This window comes from Ailuropoda melanoleuca, chromosome 9, assembly GCF_002007445.2.
Source record: "Ailuropoda melanoleuca isolate Jingjing chromosome 9, ASM200744v2, whole genome shotgun sequence".
NCBI lineage: Eukaryota > Metazoa > Chordata > Mammalia > Carnivora > Ursidae > Ailuropoda > Ailuropoda melanoleuca.
This window is the reverse complement of record NC_048226.1, coordinates 66,587,594-66,607,870: the sequence shown is the minus strand read 5'-3', so window position 1 is coordinate 66,607,870 and position 20,277 is coordinate 66,587,594. Positions and strand designations below refer to the sequence as shown.

The following is a 20,277-nucleotide window of genomic DNA, read 5'->3' as shown; positions in this document are numbered from 1 at the left end:
TGGAAAGAAGTGTGGACAGATGTAAGTTATATTTTGGAGTTAAAAATGGACGCCTTGCTGATAGACTAGATATGGGAATTGAGAAAGAAAGAAGCAATTCTGGCTCCTAGGTTCTGTGTTTGAGCAACTTGGGGTTTGGAGGAAGACTGGGAGAGGAACAGGTTTGGGTCTCTCATAGTCTTTTTTAGAATTTCCTGACGCCCAGGAAAGTGAATCTTTTGGGCCCCAAATGTGATATTAGGTGGTTCCCTTAGAAGAGGAAGTGGGTAGAAGGAAATGATGGGCACTGACTTCTTTTTTTAACCTATTATTTTCACTGCATTAGTCTAGAGAATGGGAATCATACCAAGCCTTTGTTAGGTCTTTGCAACGTTCAGGTGTCCTGATAACCTGCTATTAAAAGACGTTTTTTATTGCAAAATAAAACGTCAGTAAGAAACAAACAGATGGCATGATGATTACCATAAGGCAGACACCTTTGTAATCTCCAGTTAGGTTAAGAAATAGAACTCTGCCACCCTTCCTTCTTAGTGTTCCATCCCAATCATAGCTGCCTTTCCCTGTACCTTATACTGACTTTTAGAGTAATAACCTAAATGTGCTTTGCTAGACACTCTAGGTTAGTCTTGCCAATTAAAAAAGAGTTTTTATAGGGATTGTCACTTTTGATCTTTACGTTAGCTGTCCATTCCTTTTCTTTTTTTCCTGTTGAAGATTGCAGGTTGTTTGTAGTTTCCAACAGGTTGTTTGTAGGATCCCACAGGGATCCCAAAATCCCACAGGATTTTGCTGATTACTTACCCAAGGTGCGGTGCTACTGTTCTTTTTGCCCTCCATATTTTCTGCCAATGAGTAACTGGATCCAGACAGTGACAGGGTCAATTTCAATCCCTTAGGCATTGTTACAGGTGGTGTTTGGCAAGACTATATTAGTCACTTAGTGTGTAGTTGTCTCTCTTTTTTTGTGGTGTTAGCAGCTGTTGATGCTTATTTCTGTTAATTCATTGCATGTTGCAAAATGGTGAAATTCTAAATACATCATTTTGTTTTCATTTATTAGTTGGACTGTTTTTATAGAGAGTCACCTCCCTCATCTTTTGTTTGATTACCCAGTGGTACAATTTATAAAAGAAAGACAGGATAAATGCTTCATTCTTCCCCTTTACCTGTTTTCAAGAGAATGAATTAGTTCCCTATTTTTCTCCAAAGGGGACCAATTCTTTTCTTTTCTTTTTTTTTTTTTAAGTGCCATTATGAGCTAATGGATTTAAACATATTTGATGGATTTTAATCCATTGCAGTTCCTGTTGCTGAAGCTCAAATTGTCCCCCCATCTTGGATCAGTGGGAGTCCCTTCAGAAACAACATGACACATAGCTTCTTTGTTCTCTGCTGTAGATGTTCAGGGCTCATCATGTCCATTTCCTGTTCTGGATCTGGAATCAACCATTTCTCCTAGAAGTACTACTTTCTTTTTATGAGAAATGGTATTTCAGGACCCTAACCTGGGTGCTAATGTGGTTAATGCCACTTTAATTTTAAATAGCATTTCTTCATGACTCATTCTTTCCAACTATGGGATACTGTGTCAAAAAATGTGATCGCACTGGCAGTTTTGTCCTTCTTCCTCTGGATAATATCTCTACCATACCTTTATGTTTCTAAGTTTAAATCAGAAATTGGGCATGTACAGACAAAGTCTGTGATAGAGGCTGTTTGGAGTAGACTTTTACCTTCACATTCTCCTCTCTTATTTTGATTACCCTTTGACCCAGTGTCATCCTAATATCCAGCCTCTCTTCTTCCTCACCTCTGAATGTTTCAGGTGACCCAGTTTTTTCTTAAACAAAAAAGATACAGAAAATAAATGAATCCAAGACAAAAGACACCGCTAGTGATAAGATTAGATTTCAGGCTTTTTTTTTTTTTTAAGGTGGAACTTTTAGCCTGCTTTGTCTTCGTACATCAAAGTGTATCTGTGCACAAACAAAATTCAAGGGCATCTTGAAATTGCTTTATAAATCCAGCTGTGACTACAGTATGATGAATTGCAAAATGAAGTATATCCAGATATTCAGTGCCATATGTTATTCCTTTTTAGTTTTGATATTAGCCTCTCTTGTTAAGTTTTATTGTACTTCCGAATAAATAACCTAAGGTATTTGTCTCAGTGACTTTACATTTGATGCTATGTTATGGAACTTTAGAAAGAATTAGCTTTAGTGTAATTACTTACTCTATTAATTACTGCATTAGGTTGCACCTATAAGCTGATATATGAATTAGTCTGTCATCTTGCAGTTAAACAACAATCAGTAGCCATTTTCCAATGATCAGCTATTCAGACATTTTTAGTTATCAGTGAAATTTGTATCATAGAGAGAGGTTTGGATCATAGAGATGATTGCTCTGAATAAAATTTATAGTTCATGTAAATTCTAAGAATTATAAGAAATTAGAGTCAAATTTAACAATGAAATCTCATAAAATTCCAGGGGAAATTAAAAATATACAAATTAAACTCTTGAGGAGAAATATTTTTTTGATGATTTTCTTTCCTCGGTAAAATGAATTTTCCTTCTATGAATTTGCTTCTTACTGTATACTTCCAAGGTTTTGTTTTTGTTTGTTTTTTCCTTACATAAGAGAATCCAAGTACTAAGTAAATAAGACAGTGGGATCCCCCCTCCCTTTATATAGACTCTCAGCACTTGATTGGATAGCTTTAATTAATATCCACAAAAAACTCATGTGATTTCAAAGAGCCTGCCAAAATAGTGATATGGTTATAACTATATATTTAGCATCATTGGAAAGTATGGTATACCATGTAATGGATTTTCCAAATAAATGAAGTAAACCACTTTAAGCATTATATTTTAAAAATATTTTGCAAACACTTTTATACAGCTGGTTTTGATGGAAATCATTCCAAGATGAAGGCACTTGACCTAGTCTTCTGAAACTGATAAAAGCAAATGATCTTGCTTTTCTTGTTCATGAAAACAGTCATAGAAACAGTATATAGAACTGTTCACAGTTTTAGTTGATAGAAATAGTCAGGTGTGCTTTTTTGATGTGTTTGAAGCTTTGTTGCTGTATACATGTGGCTGTTTTTTCCCTAAACCTAGTCTTGTCTTTCACTGTTACCTGTCATGCTCATTACTGTGTCCTTTTCTAAACTGGTACTTAGAAATAACTACCTGACCTGACAGTAGCTATTCCTTTCCGAAAGTAAAGTACTTGCTCTTTGTGTCAGTTTTTGCTTACCAGAGGTCTTTTTCTCTTCTGGGTTCATAGTACATCTTGAAATGATCTTTTGAGAAGAGGAGGAACATTATTATGCAGTGAAGGGGAGAAGAAATTATTCCAACCTTCCCTGAGTTTCTAAGTTTTAACATGAAAATAACTGAAGTGTTTGCATCAAAAAAGGAATGGGATTTTTACCTTAAGCCCATGGAATTCCCAAGCTAAGAAGAAATTTGTCATTTGGAATATTAGATTTTGAGGACTCACGGTATTATTACCAAAGTGAACTGGAGTTATACCTGTGGAAATACAGTAACATTACACTTACAGTTATTTATTTTTAATTTCTATGGGTAAAGCATTTAGACTATTTATCTTTCGTATAATGATCACTTTTTTTTTCTGTTAGATACAGTTGGGATTAAAAATTTTATTTTTTATTTCTAAAAACACCAAAACCAAACAGGTAAAAATACTCCCAATTTAAAAAAGCAAAAAATATTTTCATAAAGTGCCATAATCCTCTTGATTTGTTTACAAAGAACCACAGGGAAATACTGAGAAATGGCTTCATATGTGCTGTTGCTGTGTAATAAAACTGTACTGAGAAATCAAGCAAAATAGTGTCTATCTGTGCAAATAGCTGAACTCAGCCAGTCTCCACAGCCTCCATCTCTATTTATCAAAGCCTGTAAAAATTAAGCAGAAGTCAGAGTACAGAACTCATTGAATGATACACATGTTAATGTCAGTTTAAAGTTTCCCTGAAATTACACTTTTATTAATGTAGATACACCTTTAAGTATTGTGTTTATGTTTGGGATTAATGTAGTTAATTCTAGTATTCTGGGGATGGGAGCGAGGAATTGTGAGTGTACAGAGACTAAATCCTCATATTCTATCTTTAGATTTTGAGATGTAGGGAAATAAGTGAGGAATGAAATATATGAGTAAACCTAGTTCTAACGTGTAGGTAGTGTCTTTGGTACAAATTATGGTAGATTTTTCTGTATGGTGGGTACGTGAGTAGACCTTGGCAAGTTTCCTCTTTTATTTTTAATCAATTAAAGATTCTGTTCTCGTTTTTAGTTCTCAAATCTAGGTATGGTTATTGAGTGTTTAAAAATCTCTGTAAGGACCTGGATTAAAAGTTATGAGATTTGTAGCTCTGCATATTTCTTATAAGATTATTTTTAATTTTTATTTTGGCAGGAAATGAATATGTCAGAGCATTTTCAATTGTGCTGTTTTATGTTGTCTGCATTTTCTGGATTTTTTATTTTTTATTTTTTTATAATTCACTTTATTGAGAAAGTGAATGCAGTAACATGTCTTTAAAGCTAGGGAGTATGTTACAACATTTCTTAACTTTGAATAGGTTTGTTACAAGAAATTAAAAGGAATCCTGTCCCTTTCCAATTGAGGTTAAGTGAAAAGATTCTTAGAAAATAAAAATGAAAGACTCTAAAGGGTGAAGGAAGGAGAAAAATCTCAACTTCTTTTCCTTTAAAGCTCTTTGCCAGGAAATTATAATTTTAGAGTACTTTTGGGCAAAGAGCCCAACTTGAGAGGAAATGGTATGATAGAGCTGAAAAATAAGACTTTAATTTTAAAAAGTCTTCTATCTATTGTAGAGTATCTGTTTTCTTAGGTGGATTTCATCTCATTCTAGTGCCAGTAATTAGCTAAACCCTCATAAATTTTAAAACAGTTTTATAAGAAGTAAATACTCTATGAGATTATCAAATCACATCTATTTTACTATTAAAACAGTGATACTTACAGCGAAACAATTAAAAGCTGGAGCTGAAAGTCAGATAGACCTTTGGTTCTTGTCCTTCCTCTGCCGTTTACTCAGTACAGTGGTGGGCAAGTTAACTTTTCTAAGTCTCCGTGTACTCACTTGCAAAATGGAGGTGGTAATAGTACTTTTTCTTTGGGTTTTGTGAAGATTAGAAGAAATGGTGATTGTAAACCATTTGTCTCTGAAGACATTTTCTAAAGTGTTTCAAAAATGTATCTGTCACTGTCAACATCTTCTGAAGAAACACATAGCTTTCCAAAGAGATAAAAGGACAGCTTTCACTTGGATACATATGTTCTAGTTGAGTTAAAAAAAAAAATCACTTGTATTACTTTAGAGCCAAACATTTAAATATTTACAAAATGTTTGGCCTTTAAAAAGCGGAAGGGAGCAGAAAAAAAATTATCCTTGAATTTTATTAGTTTGAGGTAATGTACTTTCTGTGTTGAAGTAGAAAAGATGTTTGATTTTGTGGATTCAAGACAGAGTCATTGTTTTTTTTTTTTTTTTTTAAAGATTTTATTTATTTATTCGACAGAGATAGAGACAGCCATCGAGAGAAGGGAACACAAGCAGGGGGAGTGGGAGAGGAAGAAGCAGGCTCATAGCGGAGGAGCCTGATGTGGCTCGATCCCATAACGCCGGGATCACGCCCTGAGCCGAAGGCAGACGCCTAACCGCTGTGCCACCCAGGCGCCCCAAGAGTCGTTGTTTTATAATTTTGAAAATACTATTTAAGGGGCGCCTGGGTGGCTCAGTTGGTTAAGCGTCTGCCTTCGGCTCAGGTCATGATCCCAGGGTCTTGGATCCAGCCCTGCATCAGGCTCCCTGCTCCGTGGGAAGTCGGCTTCGCCCTCTCCCTCTACAGCTCCCCCTGCTTGTGCTCTTTTGCACATGCTCTCTGTCTCTCTTTCTCTCAAATAAATAAGTAAAATAAAATAAAAAGAATATTATTTAAGGCTAATATTGAGACTGACCTTGCTTAATAATGGAACGTTGAAAGACTGAAGAATGACAACCTTTCATGTGTTTTAAAGATTTTTTACTTTTCTAATAGTATTCAAGATGAAACTATTAGGGTTGAAGAGGAGAACTTAATTTAATTTAATTTTTTTAAAAGATTTATTTTAGAGAGAGGGAGAGAGAAAGAGAGAGAGTGTGCGGGGCAGGGGGAGTGGCAGAGGGAGAGGGAGAGTCTTAAGCACAGAGCCTCATATGGGACTCAGTCTCATGACCCTGAGATCATGACCTGAGCCAAAACTGAGTTGGTTGCTTAACTGACTGCGCCATCCAGGCGCCCTGAGGAGAACTTAAATTTTGTTTTTTTAAAGATTTTATTTATTTGAGAGAGAGAGACCACGGGTGGGGGGGGCGGCTGGGGAGGGGCAGAGGGAGAGGGAGAAGCAGACTCCCCGCTCAGCAGGGACCCTGGGATCATGACCTGAGCTGAAGGCAGGTGCTTAACCGACTGAGCCACCCACGTTGCCCCTGAGATCTTAAATTTAAATGAGATATTGCATGTAAGATGCAACATAGTGCTTAGCATACAGCAGCAATAACATTATGTTAATAAAAGTTATGACTTACTAAATAGCTACTGTTAGTAGTAGTAAAGCTACCAATAGTGTGAGTACTAAAATATAGGGAAATTTGCCATAAAAGAAAAACACATTGAAAATTACAGAGCTGAAATGAGGTAGAAGGACCTTTAAGAGGAAGGAATCTCTGCTCTTACAGAGTTGAAAGTTCTTTTCTTCTGCGGAATTTGCATTCCGACCAGATCCCTCTCTCCATGATAAGTTTTCCAAGAGAGCTAGAAGGCATATCCTAATTATTCTTGACTAGGGAGGTAGGAGTAGCAATGTAGAAAGCCTTCATTTGTGTCTCTCTTTAAAAGTCTTTGGCCAAAACACATATCCCAAGTAAAAAATGGGCAAAGGACTTGAATAGACATTTCTCCCAAAAAGATATGGACAATAAATCTGTGAAAAGAAGCTTAACATTACTCACATTAGGGAAATGCAAATCAAAACCGCAATGAGAGCATGTCATACTGTTTAGGATGGCTCTTTTATCTACATACCTATATCTGTATCTATATATTTATATCTGTATCTCTATCTATTTCTAGAAAACATGTTGTCTGAGCTTCTTTTCCTTTAAAGCCAAAAAATAAGCATTGTCTAGGATGTGTACAATTGGAATACTTGTACATTGGAATGTAAAATAGTGTAGTCACAGTGGAAAACAGTGTGATGGTTCTGCAAAAAATGAAACATACAATTACCATATGATTCAGCAATTCCATTTTCTAGGTATATATCCAAAAGAATTGTAGGCAGAGACTCAAAGAGGTATCTATGAACCAGCGTTTATTTTCAGCATTATTCACAGTAGCTAAAAGGTAGAAGTAACCCAAGTGTCCACTGATAGACGAATGGATAAGCAAAATGTGGGATATACATGCTGGTATATTATTCAACCTTGAAAGGAATGAAATTGTAATGCATGCTACATATAACATGGATGAATCTTAAAAACATGCTAAATGAAAGAAGCCAGACACAAGACACTTACACTGTCTGATTCCACTTATATGAGGTACCTAGAGTAGCCGAGTTCATCAAGACAGAAAGTAGAATGGTGGTTAGTTGGGACTAGGGGTGGGGAAAATGGGAAGTTGTTGAATGGTTTAAGAGTTTTAGTTTGGGATAATGAAAAGTCCTGGAGGTGGATAGTGGTGATGGTTGCATAACAGTGTGAATGGACTTAATGCCACTTAAGTGTACACTTAAAAGTAATTAAAATAGTAGGGGTGCCTGGGTGGCTCAGGCAGTTAAGCATCTGACTCTTGGTTTTAGCTTGGGTCGTGATCTCAGGATCATGAGACAGGCTTGGGTTGGGTCCATGCTCACCTCACCGTGGAGTCTGCTTGAGACTCTCGCTATCCCTCTCCTTTTGCCCATCCCCCCGCTTGCACTCTCTTTCAAAAAGTAACTAAGGGGTGCCTGAGTGGCGCAGTTGCAGTCGTTAAGCGTCTGCCTTTGGCTCAGGGCGTGATCCTGGCGTTCCGGGATCAAGTCCCGTATCGGTCTCCTCCGCTGGGAGCCTGCTTCTTCCTCTCCCACTCCCCTGCTGTGTTCCCTCTCTCGCTGGCTGTCCCGGGATCAACCTGTATCGGGCTCCTCCGCTGGGAGCCTGCTTCTTCCTCTCCCACTCCCCTGCTGTGTTCCCTCTCTCGCTGGCTGTCTCTCTGTCACATAAATAAAAAAATAAAATAAAATAAGTAACTAAATAAAATCTTTAACAACATTGTTAAAATAGTAGATTATGTTATGTATATTTTACCACAACTAAAAAACAAAACAAAATAAACCTTTAGCCCATTAGAAGCAACTGGCTGTGCCTTCTTTCTTCTGAAGTTTATTTCAGTGTCTTCAAAGCTGAAGAGACCTCCTGAGCAGAAGTTACAGCTTGTCTACAAACTTGTAAACTGCTGCTCCAAAGCTGGAAACAGGGGAAAGAAAGGAAGAGGATTAAATACAGTCCTTTCGTTTTCTTTTCTACCTTAAGTCTTTTACGACTGGCCCTTTTCTTGCATGGAGCTAGTTTGGTGTTAACAGACCTGTGGAAAAAGCCGGAACTCCTGCCTAGCTTCGGAGCTCCAGTCCCCCAAATTTGCCCTTTATTTTTTTGTCCTATCCTTATATTTTCATGTAATTTTACACAGATGACTTCATCTGTTTGTAGAGAAGGTTGAAATTCTAGACTGGCAGGCAGAAAAACTACCTTATATACGTTCATCTTAATTTCATTAATCATTGTTCCTACTTAATTTCTGCTTGTATTATAGGAGGGCATTTTCCTGTCTTTCTAACTTTCAGGTAACCTTTGTACATGTCCCTTCTTATACTTTTCTAACTTTATTCCTATAGTCACGTTTTTGTTCCCCAATTCTAGAATCTTGAAAATCTCTATTTGTAAGGCTTCATTCTGTTGAAACATGCTCAGGCCTTGTCTAGCTCATGAAACTGCTTTAAGGTAATAGGTTTTTAGATATTGCTTGGGGAGATCGGAAACTTTTTTTTCTCTTCTTATCCCTCTTATATCTCTGCTTCTTTCCTTTTTTTTTTTTAAGATTTTATTTATTTATTTGAGTGAGTGAGTGAGCCAGAGAGCAGGTGTGGGGAATGGGGAGGAGAGACAGAAGCAGACTCCCCACTGAACAGGGAGCAGACTCGGGCTTGATCTTGGGACTCCAAGATCATGACTGAGCTGAAGACAGACACTTGACCGACTGAGCTACCCAGGCACCCTTATGTCTCTGTTCCTAAAGGCTTTCTTTTTCTCTGGCCTTCTGATTTTTCTATTCTGTTTCTCTGTTTTATGTGTTCTTCTTTCCAATTCGTAATTGACACTGACCTTTTTTTTTTCTGTTTTCTGTCTTCCTTTTCTTTTTTTACGTAGTTATTTCCTTGGTGAGTTTATCTACCCTTACAGCTTCAACTTTGATCGAAATGACCCACAAATGCATACTTTTGAGAATCAGTCTTTGTGCTCAGTCTTAGTATTTTCAATCTACTAAATAACATTTGACTACTTTGCTGTCTCCTCAAAAGGGATATGTTCAAAACAGAATCCCTACCTTCTGTCTAACCTTTCTACTGATTAGTGATGTCACTCTTTTGCCAGTTTACATTTGGAGTGTGTGTCCTCCTCCTCCTTGGTTTCCTTTATTAGTTACTCTGTTCCTTGGGTCCTTTAAGACCAAAAGGAAGAGAGATACACAGATTATCTTCAGTAATAGAATTTTATTGCAATACTAACGCAGGAAATGTGCCTGGGGTAGCATGGGAAGGCGCCTCGTCAGCTGCTGTTCTGTATAAGCTTCAGTGTCTCTACTACTAGCTTGTGGAATAGGCTCCGTTAATAAAGGCAGTAGCAGCTTAGAGTCACTGGGAAAAATGACACGAGCTCCCATGACCTTTGTCATCTTTGTTCACGTAGCATTTACACTTTCTTCCCTTTTTCTTTTTTTAAAATATTTTATTTACTTATTCATGAGAGACAGAGAGGCAGAGGAAGAGGGAGAAGCAGGCTCCCCGCTGAGCAGGTGTTTAGGCGGCTAGGTGGGTAAGGATGGTGGTAGAGTACAGAAGGTTATCTCAGACGTGCCAGAGAAGACTTTTGAGTGTATCTTTAAAGAAGTGGTTAACTGACAAGATGAGGTAAGAGAGCATGGACATATAGAAGTATTACCTATATATCTCGCATCATGTACAAGGAACGATACAATATCTGCCCTTTATAGCACACTGATCATGTGATTTTTGAAAAAAGTGTGATGTGAAAATTCAGGACATTCAAAGAATAGCCCACTGTGGCTAGAGTGTAGTTATGGAAATCAGGTGTTTCAGAGGATCAGTTTGTTCCTCTTTCATCTTTTTATCTTGTATGCAGTGAGAAATGATGATTCTTTCAGAATTTCTCTTGAATTTGTTCTTTCTTGTCATTTCCACTGTTAACTTTGTAAGCCCATATCCTTGTGACCACATTTCTGGATTGTAAGAGACAAAACCATGCCCTAGTTTTACAGTTTTTCAGTTCCCTTCTCCATTCTGGAATTTGGCTTGTAGGACATTTAGAAGATTAGGGAAATCTCTGGAGGAAGAATATGCTGTTTATCTTAAACAATTCGCATTATTCTACCATTACCATAATCACCATAATGTACTTCAGAACGTCATCTCTTTGGCTCCCCCATACCACATTTCCTGGAACATAATTTAAGTTGCATTTGCCTAGACCATCTGTCATCTCATATAATATGGTATGGTGATTTGGAATTTAAGAAGCACAAAACAAGCTAAAAGTTTATCTGTTTAATCTCTTGAGTACATAATATAGCTTTGGGAGAAACAAAGAAGCTGCTAAACCCTGTTCTAGGAGATTATAGTTTAGTGTCTATAATAGTACATTTCAGAGTAGAAATAACTAATTGATTTGAAGATGAGAAATTCCTGGGTACACTTACAAAAAATATCCCCCTTAAAAATGAGACTGATGTATGATCCTTGATGTAGTAATAGATGGAGATTAATGAGTGTGCTTTGGTATTTGCTAGCTTCCTAACAGTGAGAGGCTCCATGCCATATCTTGGACAGACCTTGGTTTCATTTTGTTTTACTGTTTTATTGACCAAGTGACTAAGGAAGTCACTTAACCCTTAGTTTTCTTACTTAAAAACTGAGAATATTTTAGTAGCTACCAAAAAGTTTGTTACAGAAATTAAATGAGAAAATGCTTGTTAAGTCCTCAGCGCAAGGCCAATAAAAGCCCTAATAAATGTTAACTACCTTTATTATTACGTTTCGTTTTGCTCTTATGTATCTGTCTTTCCTACTTTATTAGGAGTTCTGGGTTGTAAAGGGCTATAACTTAACTTTCTTTGCATTACCGCAGCATATAGCTTATTGTCTACAAATTCAGTAAGTATATATTAAATGAATATAAATGGATGAATTTTTAAATACAGTTTGGTCAGTTTTTGTACCCATGCTGAAGGTGCATTTTAGAAAGTTTAGTTTTTGGGGACGCCTGGGTGGCACAGTTGATTAAGTGACTCTTGGTTTTCAGCTCAGGTCATGATCTCAGGGTTGTAAGGTCGAGCCCCATGTCAGGCTTCACACTGAGTACTGAGTCTGCTTGAGATTCTCTCTCCTTCCCCCTCTGCCCCTCCCTCTCATGCTGTCTCTCTCTCTCTCTGTCAAATAAATAAATAAAATCTTTTAAAAAAAAAGATTTTTTATCTTTTAAAAAAAAGATTTATTTATTTGACAGAGAGAGAGTGAGCACAAATGGGGAGCGGCAGGCAGAGGGAGAAGCAGGCCCCCCGCTGAGCAGGGAGCCCTATGCTGGACTTGATCCCAGAACCTTTGGATTATGACCTGAACCAAAGCCAGACGTCCAACCCACTGAGCCACCCAGGCATCCCAATAAATAAAAAAATCTCAAAAAAAAAAAAGTTAGGTTTTGTAAAGATAGTATTTCCTAAGCAGTTGCAAAATTCACTCACAAGAATAAGACTGATTAACAGATACTGATTTTACTAGTTCTGATTGCCTTGGTCAGTTTATTAATTCAGCCTATAAAGAGGCCTTTCTTTTTAGTGTATAAAATGATTTTATGAAATGCATTTCATGAAACAATTATTGAGTCATGCAGAAAAATTTTGATTTTCTTACACAATTTAAAAAATTTTCCCCAATTATATAAAAAAATGAATGTTTATTTTAGAAACCTTATGAAGCAAAAGCATATGACAGAACCATCCCCCAAATCAAACCTTGGTGTTTAGAATCTTAAAATATTTACATGCAACAAATATTTGAATTCCCAGTTTTTGGTGCTGAGGATATAGCAGTGAACAAAACAGAGTCTACTAGTAGTTTGGTGCCAGTGTGTTTGTGTGTGTGCACATATGCAGATACACATATGCTTAAAAGAAAACCTGAAAATGATTTAATTCTGTGCACATTATTGTGTAACCTGCCCTTTTTTCTTTTAGCAATATATTGTTCACTTGTTTTATGTCAGTGGGTTTTCTACAGGATGATTTTTTAGTGGCTACATGAATAGATGTTCTATAATTAATTAATAATATATGTTTAGGCATTTAATTTTCTTCTAGATTTTGTTATAATATACAATGAATATACATTTTTTATTTCTTAGACCAATCGCAGTTCATTTAATTCCTACCATTTACTCTTCAAAAAAAGTTTTTTTTTTAATGGAAAACTTGAAACACTTTGTAAAGAAGAGAGAATAAACCTCTGTGTACCCATCACCCAGTTTGAACAATTTAATACGTCTGGCCGATCTTGCATAATTTATATTTCCATACACGTCCCCCACCCTTTAATATTTTGATAAGCTCAGGTAATCTCAGATATCGTATCCTAGCATTCTTTTTTTTTTAAAGATTTTATTAATTTTTTTATTAGCATGTGAGCAGGTGTTGGGGGAGGAACAGAGGGAGAGGGACAAGCACAATCCATACTGAGCACAGAGCTCCACAGGGGGCTCAGTCCCAAGACCCTGAGATCATGACTTGAGCTGAAATCAAGCATAGGATGCTCAACCGACTGAGCCACCCAGGCATCCCTCATAACCTTAACTATTTCAGTATGCATCTCTAAAAGATAAGAATATAAACAATATATCACCATAAGACCCTTATCCGAGGTGTAATTTTTAATTGTAACTTATTCTTGAATGATAAAATATTGAGAATTTGGAGAACACTGAGATTAGTCTATATAGAAAGATTCTCCACTGTCCCATTGAAGGTGTAGAAAACTTTGTATTGGGACCTTAGAAAAAATATTAACAGAAATGCTTACACTGAACAGGAAACGCAAAATTGAGATAAACAAGCTTATGGAACAGGGTAAGGTTGAAGTGGGCATTTAAATACTGAATTACTAGAGAGTTGGTTGTAGCTAAAAAAGGGGGGGGAATTCTAATGTCTGAAAACAGTGTGGGAGAAGGCTGCTTTTCTTCTCAGTATTAGCAATGGCAGTATAATAGATTATGTTCTCTCCTGCTTTATGAGATAGAAGGTCAAATGACAGGAAAGACACAATTAGCCACTTGTTTGTTTGTTTTTTAACTAAAACAGCCGACAATTTTATTTTCACATTTCACAATACAAATGAAAATTTCTTTCTTTTTTTTTGGTCCCACTACTCCCCTGCAATAACTATCCTTTCTTTGATAGGAAGGGGGAGCAAGTTTTCCTTGTCACGTTGTTAGAAAACACCCAGAGTCCCAACACCATAGTCGCCTGGGGAAGTAGAACAAGTAATATAAAATGGCTATAAGGAGGTTCCTGTCTCTCCTTATCTGTCTGGTCGAGTCATTCCTGGCCGAGTGGACATCATCATGGGATGGGCAGGAGGTCTCATCATTGGGGGCCTAGGCGTCATTGGCATGTGGCCTCCCTTAAGTGGCCTATTCCAGGAGCAGTTCCCACTGACATCATCCCAGAAGGAGGAGAGCCCCCCCCATATGGGGTGCTGGCATCATACCAGGGCAAGGAGGACCTGGGAGACTGGGTGGAGGTGGGATCATTGTCCCTGCAGGAGGAGGAGCAGGGGTATTTTTCCCTGTTGAAATGCGGGGGTTGTTTTGTCGATCAGGCTCTGAACCTGCTCTTCCATCCATTTCTGATAGTAGTCTTTAACATGGTCTTTGTGTTTCCCGCCACTGCATTGTGTCTTTCTCATAGACAGAGTCATGGGTGAGGTATGTGTGACAGTAGTCACAATAAAGCTTAGGCATGTTGCTCTGCGGGCCATTGACCACTCCGTCCCATGCCCCCTGGAAATGACTGCCACTGACTTGTTTTAAAAAAGATAGTTCTGGGGTCTGTCTGCTTACGTAGGTAGTAAACTCTATCTACCCAGTTCCATAAGAGAAATACCTTGTTCATGATTTGTTCTTCACGAAATTCCCTAGGAGAGTGTGTGCTCTAAAGGCACTAGTTAGGAATTTTTTGGACCTCTGGTTAAAAAACAGGGTTATGATGAAATTCCGAGGCGTTAAAAACCACAGAAAGTCAAGTACATATGAAATTATGCTCATTATATTGTGTTTGTCAAGGCAATAAAATAGGAAAATGTGTTTGTGTGTATGTGTTTTAAATTGGCTTTTGAGTTTTTTTTAGCTGTAAGGGTTTTCAAAGCCGATAATATAAAAATTATTTAAAATTAAACTATAATTGAAATGATTAGTTTTCATTTAAAACACTAGAAAGGGAAAGAGGAAATAAAGACAAACGACATAAAACAGGAATTGTTTACCAAAATAAATCATGTATTTTCACTTGACAGACACCCCAGAGACCATCTTTTTGCCTCGGTTACATTAGTAACATTTCCGTTGTACAACATGTTGAGAAAATGAGACCTGTGAACTAATAGAAAATTCTTAAGTGTTTACTGGATTCGCTTGGAGGACCTATGACTTGTTTAAAGTGAGCCAGATTATGAGCCTGCTTTGAAGTAAACTTTCGTAACTTCTGAAGAAGTATGTTAGTGGTTGGATTACCTTTTGGCTTAGTGTTAAAGAGATCTGTTAGTATAAGGCCGTCTCCCTCGCTATATCATGTGCTTGGCTCATTGTGAGTCACTTGTACTTCCTTAGCCCTGAAGGACCTGAAGCACCTTTGCTTTCTGAGGCATAGTAATGAATATTTTTGAAAATTTAAGAGACTGACTCTTTTTCTGGTAGGGATACACATACAGTCTTTGGTTCATAATATCTACTTTGCTCTTTCCCCCTGCTCATTAGTCCCTTACTATTTTTCTTTTACTTTTTTCTTTCTTTCTTTTTCTTTCTTTCTTTCTTTCCTTTCTTTCTTTCTTTCTTTCTTTCTTTCTTTCCTTTTCTTTCTTTTCTTTTTTCTTTCTTTCTCTTTTCTTTTCTTTTCTTTTCTTTTTTCTTTTCTTTTGTTTTCTTTCTTTTTCTTACCATGCCCATGTCTTAGCCATTCTTTCACCAATATCTTTAATTCATTTGTCTCATTGTCATTCTGCAGCATGTGTCTGGCAAAATGCCAGATTCCACTGTTTGCTTTTTCCTTATGTACTTGAAGACTTGTGAGCAGTGCTGAAGAAAATAAAAAACCTCAGAGATTGCGATTTTAACTGGATGGTTCTCTAACAAGGCCTCAACAAGGCCTGTAGTGCTGTCAAGTAATCCTTTTAAACTTCATGAGGCGTTTTGTTTTGTTTTGTTTTCGTTCTCCACTCTGGCTGTCTCAAATATGGTTCTGTATTCTCAAATCTCAGATTTTAACTTCCTCACTCACAGTAGATGAATATCCCCCGACTTCCTAAAGCAAATAGAAGTCAATATATGAGAGCTCCCTTAACTTTCTGCCATTAATCTATTGTTTAAGTCTGCCCATCCTTTCCTCCTATTACAATGAGAGAGGTGTCCCTCCCTTCCACATGTGCTTTGGATCTCATTCCTTCTACCCTTTTCAGGGACATACTTTAGGAGTTATCTCTTCTTGTCATTTGTATTTTCAATTTTCCCTTATTTTCTGAGTCCATTCAAAATAGCATTTATACTTATTCAAGCATTTCCAGTGGGTTTTTGCTTGTTTGGTTTTATCTTCTTTCTCAAACTCATGTCTCCAGTCACTTATCCTTTCCAGATTCTGGATTCTGTTGTCTCATACCATTGTAGTTTGGCTTCTCCCTTTACCATGCCACTGAATTGCTCTTGCTATAATCACGAATAATTTCCTTACGACGACATTTATTTACTCGTAATTTTTTTTGTTTTTAAAGATTTTATTTATTTGTCAGAGAGAAAGAGCACAAGCAGGGAGAGCGGCAGGCAGAGAGAGAGGGAGAAGCAGGCTCCCCGCTGATCAAGGAGCCCAGGACTCTGGGATCATGGCCTGAGCCTAAGGCAGATGCTTAACTGACTGAGCCACACAGGCGTCCCTCCTTAGAACTACATTTAGGTACTTTTTTTTTGGGTAATTGTTATTGAGATGTAATTTACATAGAGTAAAATTCTTTTTTTTTCTTTTTCTTTCTTTTTTTTTTTTTTTTTTTTTTTTTTGGCTTAATTTTTTTTTTTTTTTTTTTTTTTTTTTTTTTTTTTTTTTTTTTGCTCAGCAGTAATCATTTTGAGATTTGTTGAGGATCTTGAATGTAGCAGTTAGGTTTTATTGCCAAGTATTTGTTAGGGTGGCCAGTGACACAGGTGGCAAAGTATTACACAAAGTGCAGAGCAACAAGCAGGACAGAGTTTATTCATTCTCAAAGGGAGTAGAGAGGCCAGACATCAACAGATATATCAGCCCCAAATTTTTATTAGGCTGGGCCTTTTAAGGGGTTTTAAGGATATGAGAGGGTTGTAGCTGTGCCCATGAGGGAGGTTGTGTGAGGAGGTGGTCGGTCAGCTCTTGGCTAGGTAGAGCAGGAGGTGACAGGTTTCTGGGGGGGCTCTGTTGGTGGCTCACTGGGATGTGGGTTGTGGTCCATTTCCTGAGAATGAGGGGCACCATGACCTGGAACAGCAAAGAGTTAGGGCCAAGTGCAGACACTTTTGAGTTTTCTCTATAAGCTTGGCAGGGGAGGGAGCTTTGAATAGAACCCTTTCAGTATTCTAGTGTATGGATTTACCATAGTTTGTTTATTCATCCTCCAGTTGATGGATGTTTGGACACTCCCCCCCCCCGCCAGTGTTTAGTTGTTTTGAATAAGGCTGCTATGAATATTTGTGTACAAGTCTTTGGTGGATGGACATTTGTTCTTATTTTTCTTGGATAAATATCTAGAAGTAGAATTGTGTGTGTGTGCCTATAAGTTTAGAAGAACTGCTAATCTGTTTTTTAAGGTGACTATTTAACTTTTCATTTCCAGTATCAGTGTATGAGAGTTTCTCTTGTTCCCCATCCTTACCAATACTTGGTATTGTCTTTTTAATTTTAGCCATTTTTGTAGGTGGTGGTATCTTATTGTAGTTTTATTTTTTATTTCCCTCACGACACAATGTGCTTATTAGCCATTTGTTGGTATATTTTTTCTTTTCATGTGCTTATTAGCCATTTGTATATTTTTTGTGAAATGTCTGCTCGTATTTTTTGCCATTTTTGTTTTATTTTTGTCTTACTATTGATAAGAATTCTTTATATATTAGGGCACAATACCTGTATCATATATGTGCCTTTTTGTTCCCCCAGAGCCACTTAGACTAGGTAATTCTGTATCAGTGTCTGTGTGTAGTGGCGGGGGGGTTGTTTGGGTTTAAGTGAAAATAATACAACATGTCCAAGAGCAAGAAAAATGATTCTTTGTCAAAAGATGAAATAGTCTACCAAACCAGAACCAGAGATGATCTAGATGCTGGAACTATCATACAGGGACTGTGAAGTTACAGTGATTACTATGTTAAAAGTATCTGGTGAAAGGTGGACAACACCTGTGAAGAGTTAGGAGAATTTACCAGAGCAGTTGAAATTATTGAAAAAAAAGTATAAATAAAGAAGCTAGAAATAAAAGATACGAGATAAACAAAGAACTTCAATTGGTTGATAGTGTTCTTTATCTTCTATATCCTTACTGATTTTTTGTAAACTTACTGTATCAGTTATTGAGAGAGGAGTGTTGAAATCTCCAGTGATTATTTTGGATTTGTCCTTTTCTCCTTTCAATTCTTTCAGTTTTTGTTCCGTGTTTTTATAAGCTGTGTAGGGTTCTTACATGTGTAGGGTTATTATGTCTTCTTGGTAAATTGACCCTTTGATCATTATGAAATATCCCTCTTTATCTCTGCTGACATTAATTTCTCTGCAGTCTTCTTTGCCTGATATTAATACAGCTACTTCAGCTTTGTTTTGATTAGTTTCACATGGTATGTATTTTTCTGTTTTGTTCCTTAAATTCCACATATGAGTGAGATCAAATGATAATTGTCTTTCTTTTATGACTTGTTTCACATAGCATAATACCCTTAAGTTCCATCCACGTTGTTGCAAATGGCAAGATTTCATTTTTTTTGATGGCTGAGTAGTATTCCATTGTATTTATACACACCACATCTTCTTTATCCATTCATCCATTGATGGACACCAGGGCTCTTTCCATAGTTTGGCTATTGTGGACATTGCTGCTGTAAACATTGGGGTGCAGGCGCCCCTTTGGATAACTACATTTGTATCTTTAGGGTAAATCCCTAGCAGTGCAATTCCTGGGTCATAGGGTAGTTCTATTTTCAACTTTTTGAGGAGGTTTCATACTGTTTTCCAGAGTGGCTGCACCGGCTTGCGTTCCCACTAAGAGTGTAAGAGGGTTCCCCTTTCTCTGAATCCTTACCAACATCTGTCGTTTCCTGAGTGGTTAATTTTAGCCATTCTGACTGGTATGTGGTGGTATCTTATTGTGGATTTGATTTCCCTGATGCCAGGTGATGTGGAGCATTTTTTCATGTGTCTATTGGCCATTTGTATGTCTTCTTTGGAGAAATGTCTGTTCATGTCTTCTACCCGTTTATTGATTGGATTATTTGTTCTTTGGATGTTGAGTTTGATAAGTTTTTTTAATAGATTTTGGATATTAGCTCTTTATCTGCTATGTCATTTGCAAATATTTTCTTCCATTCTGTCGTCGTCTTTTGGTTTTATTGACTGTTTCCTTAGTTGTGCAAAAGCTTTTTATCTTGATGAAGTCCCAATAGTTCATTTTTGCTTTTGTTTCCCTTGCCTTTGGAGACGTGTCTAGCAAGAAGTTGCTGCGGCTGAGGTCACAGAGGTTGCTGCCTGTGTTCTCCTCTAGGATTTTGATGGATTCTTAGTTTAGGTCTGTCATCCATTTTGAGTCTTATTTTTGTATATGGTGTAAGAAAAGTCCAGTTTCATTTTTCTGCATGTGGCTGTCCAATTTTCCCAACACCATTTGTTGAAGAGACTGTCCTTTTTCCATTGGATATTCTTTCCTGCTTTGTTGAAGATAAGTTGACCATAGAGTTGAGGGTCCATTTTTGGGTTCTTTATTCTGTTCTATTGATCTGTGTGTCTGTTTTTGTGCTAGTGCCATACTGTCTTGATGATCACAGCTTTGCAATAGAGCTTGAAGTCTGGGATTGTGATGCCACCAGCTTTGTATTTCTTTTTCAACATTCCTTTGGCCATTCGGGGTGTTTTTTGGTTCCATACAAATTTTAGGATTTTTTGTTCCAGCTCTGTGAAAAGAGTTGATGGTATTTTAATAGGGACTGCATTGAATGTATAGATTGCTCTAGGTAGCATAGACATTTTAACAATATTTGTTCTTCCAGTCTATGAGCATGGAACTTTTTTCCATTTCTTTGTGTCTTCCTCAATTTCTTTCATGAGTATCTATAGTTTTCTGAGTTCAGATCCTTTGCCTCTTTGGTTAGGTCTATTCCTAGGTATCTTATGGTTTTTGGTGCAATTGTAAATGGGATCAACTCCTTAATTTCTTTTTCTTCTGTCTCATTGTTAGTGTGTAGAAATGCAACTGATTTCTGTGCATTGATTTTATACCCTGCTACTTTGCTGAATTCCTGTATGAGTTCTAGCAATTTTCAGGTGGAGTCTTTTGGGTTTTCCACATAGAGTATTATGTCATCTGTGAAGAGTGAGAGTTTGACTTCTTTGCCCATTTGGATGCCTTTTA

General features: G+C 37.2%; 1 protein-coding gene and 1 pseudogene across 1 annotated transcript in view; one reads left to right on the top strand and one right to left on the bottom strand.

Moving 5' to 3' along the window:
• The window catches only part of STK3 (serine/threonine kinase 3), a 261,084-nt gene that overhangs the window by 9,049 nt on the left and 231,758 nt on the right, over positions 1-20,277 (top strand). The gene's annotated exons all lie outside the window — the stretch shown is intronic.
• Positions 13,957-14,398, bottom strand: LOC100482416 (annotated as a pseudogene).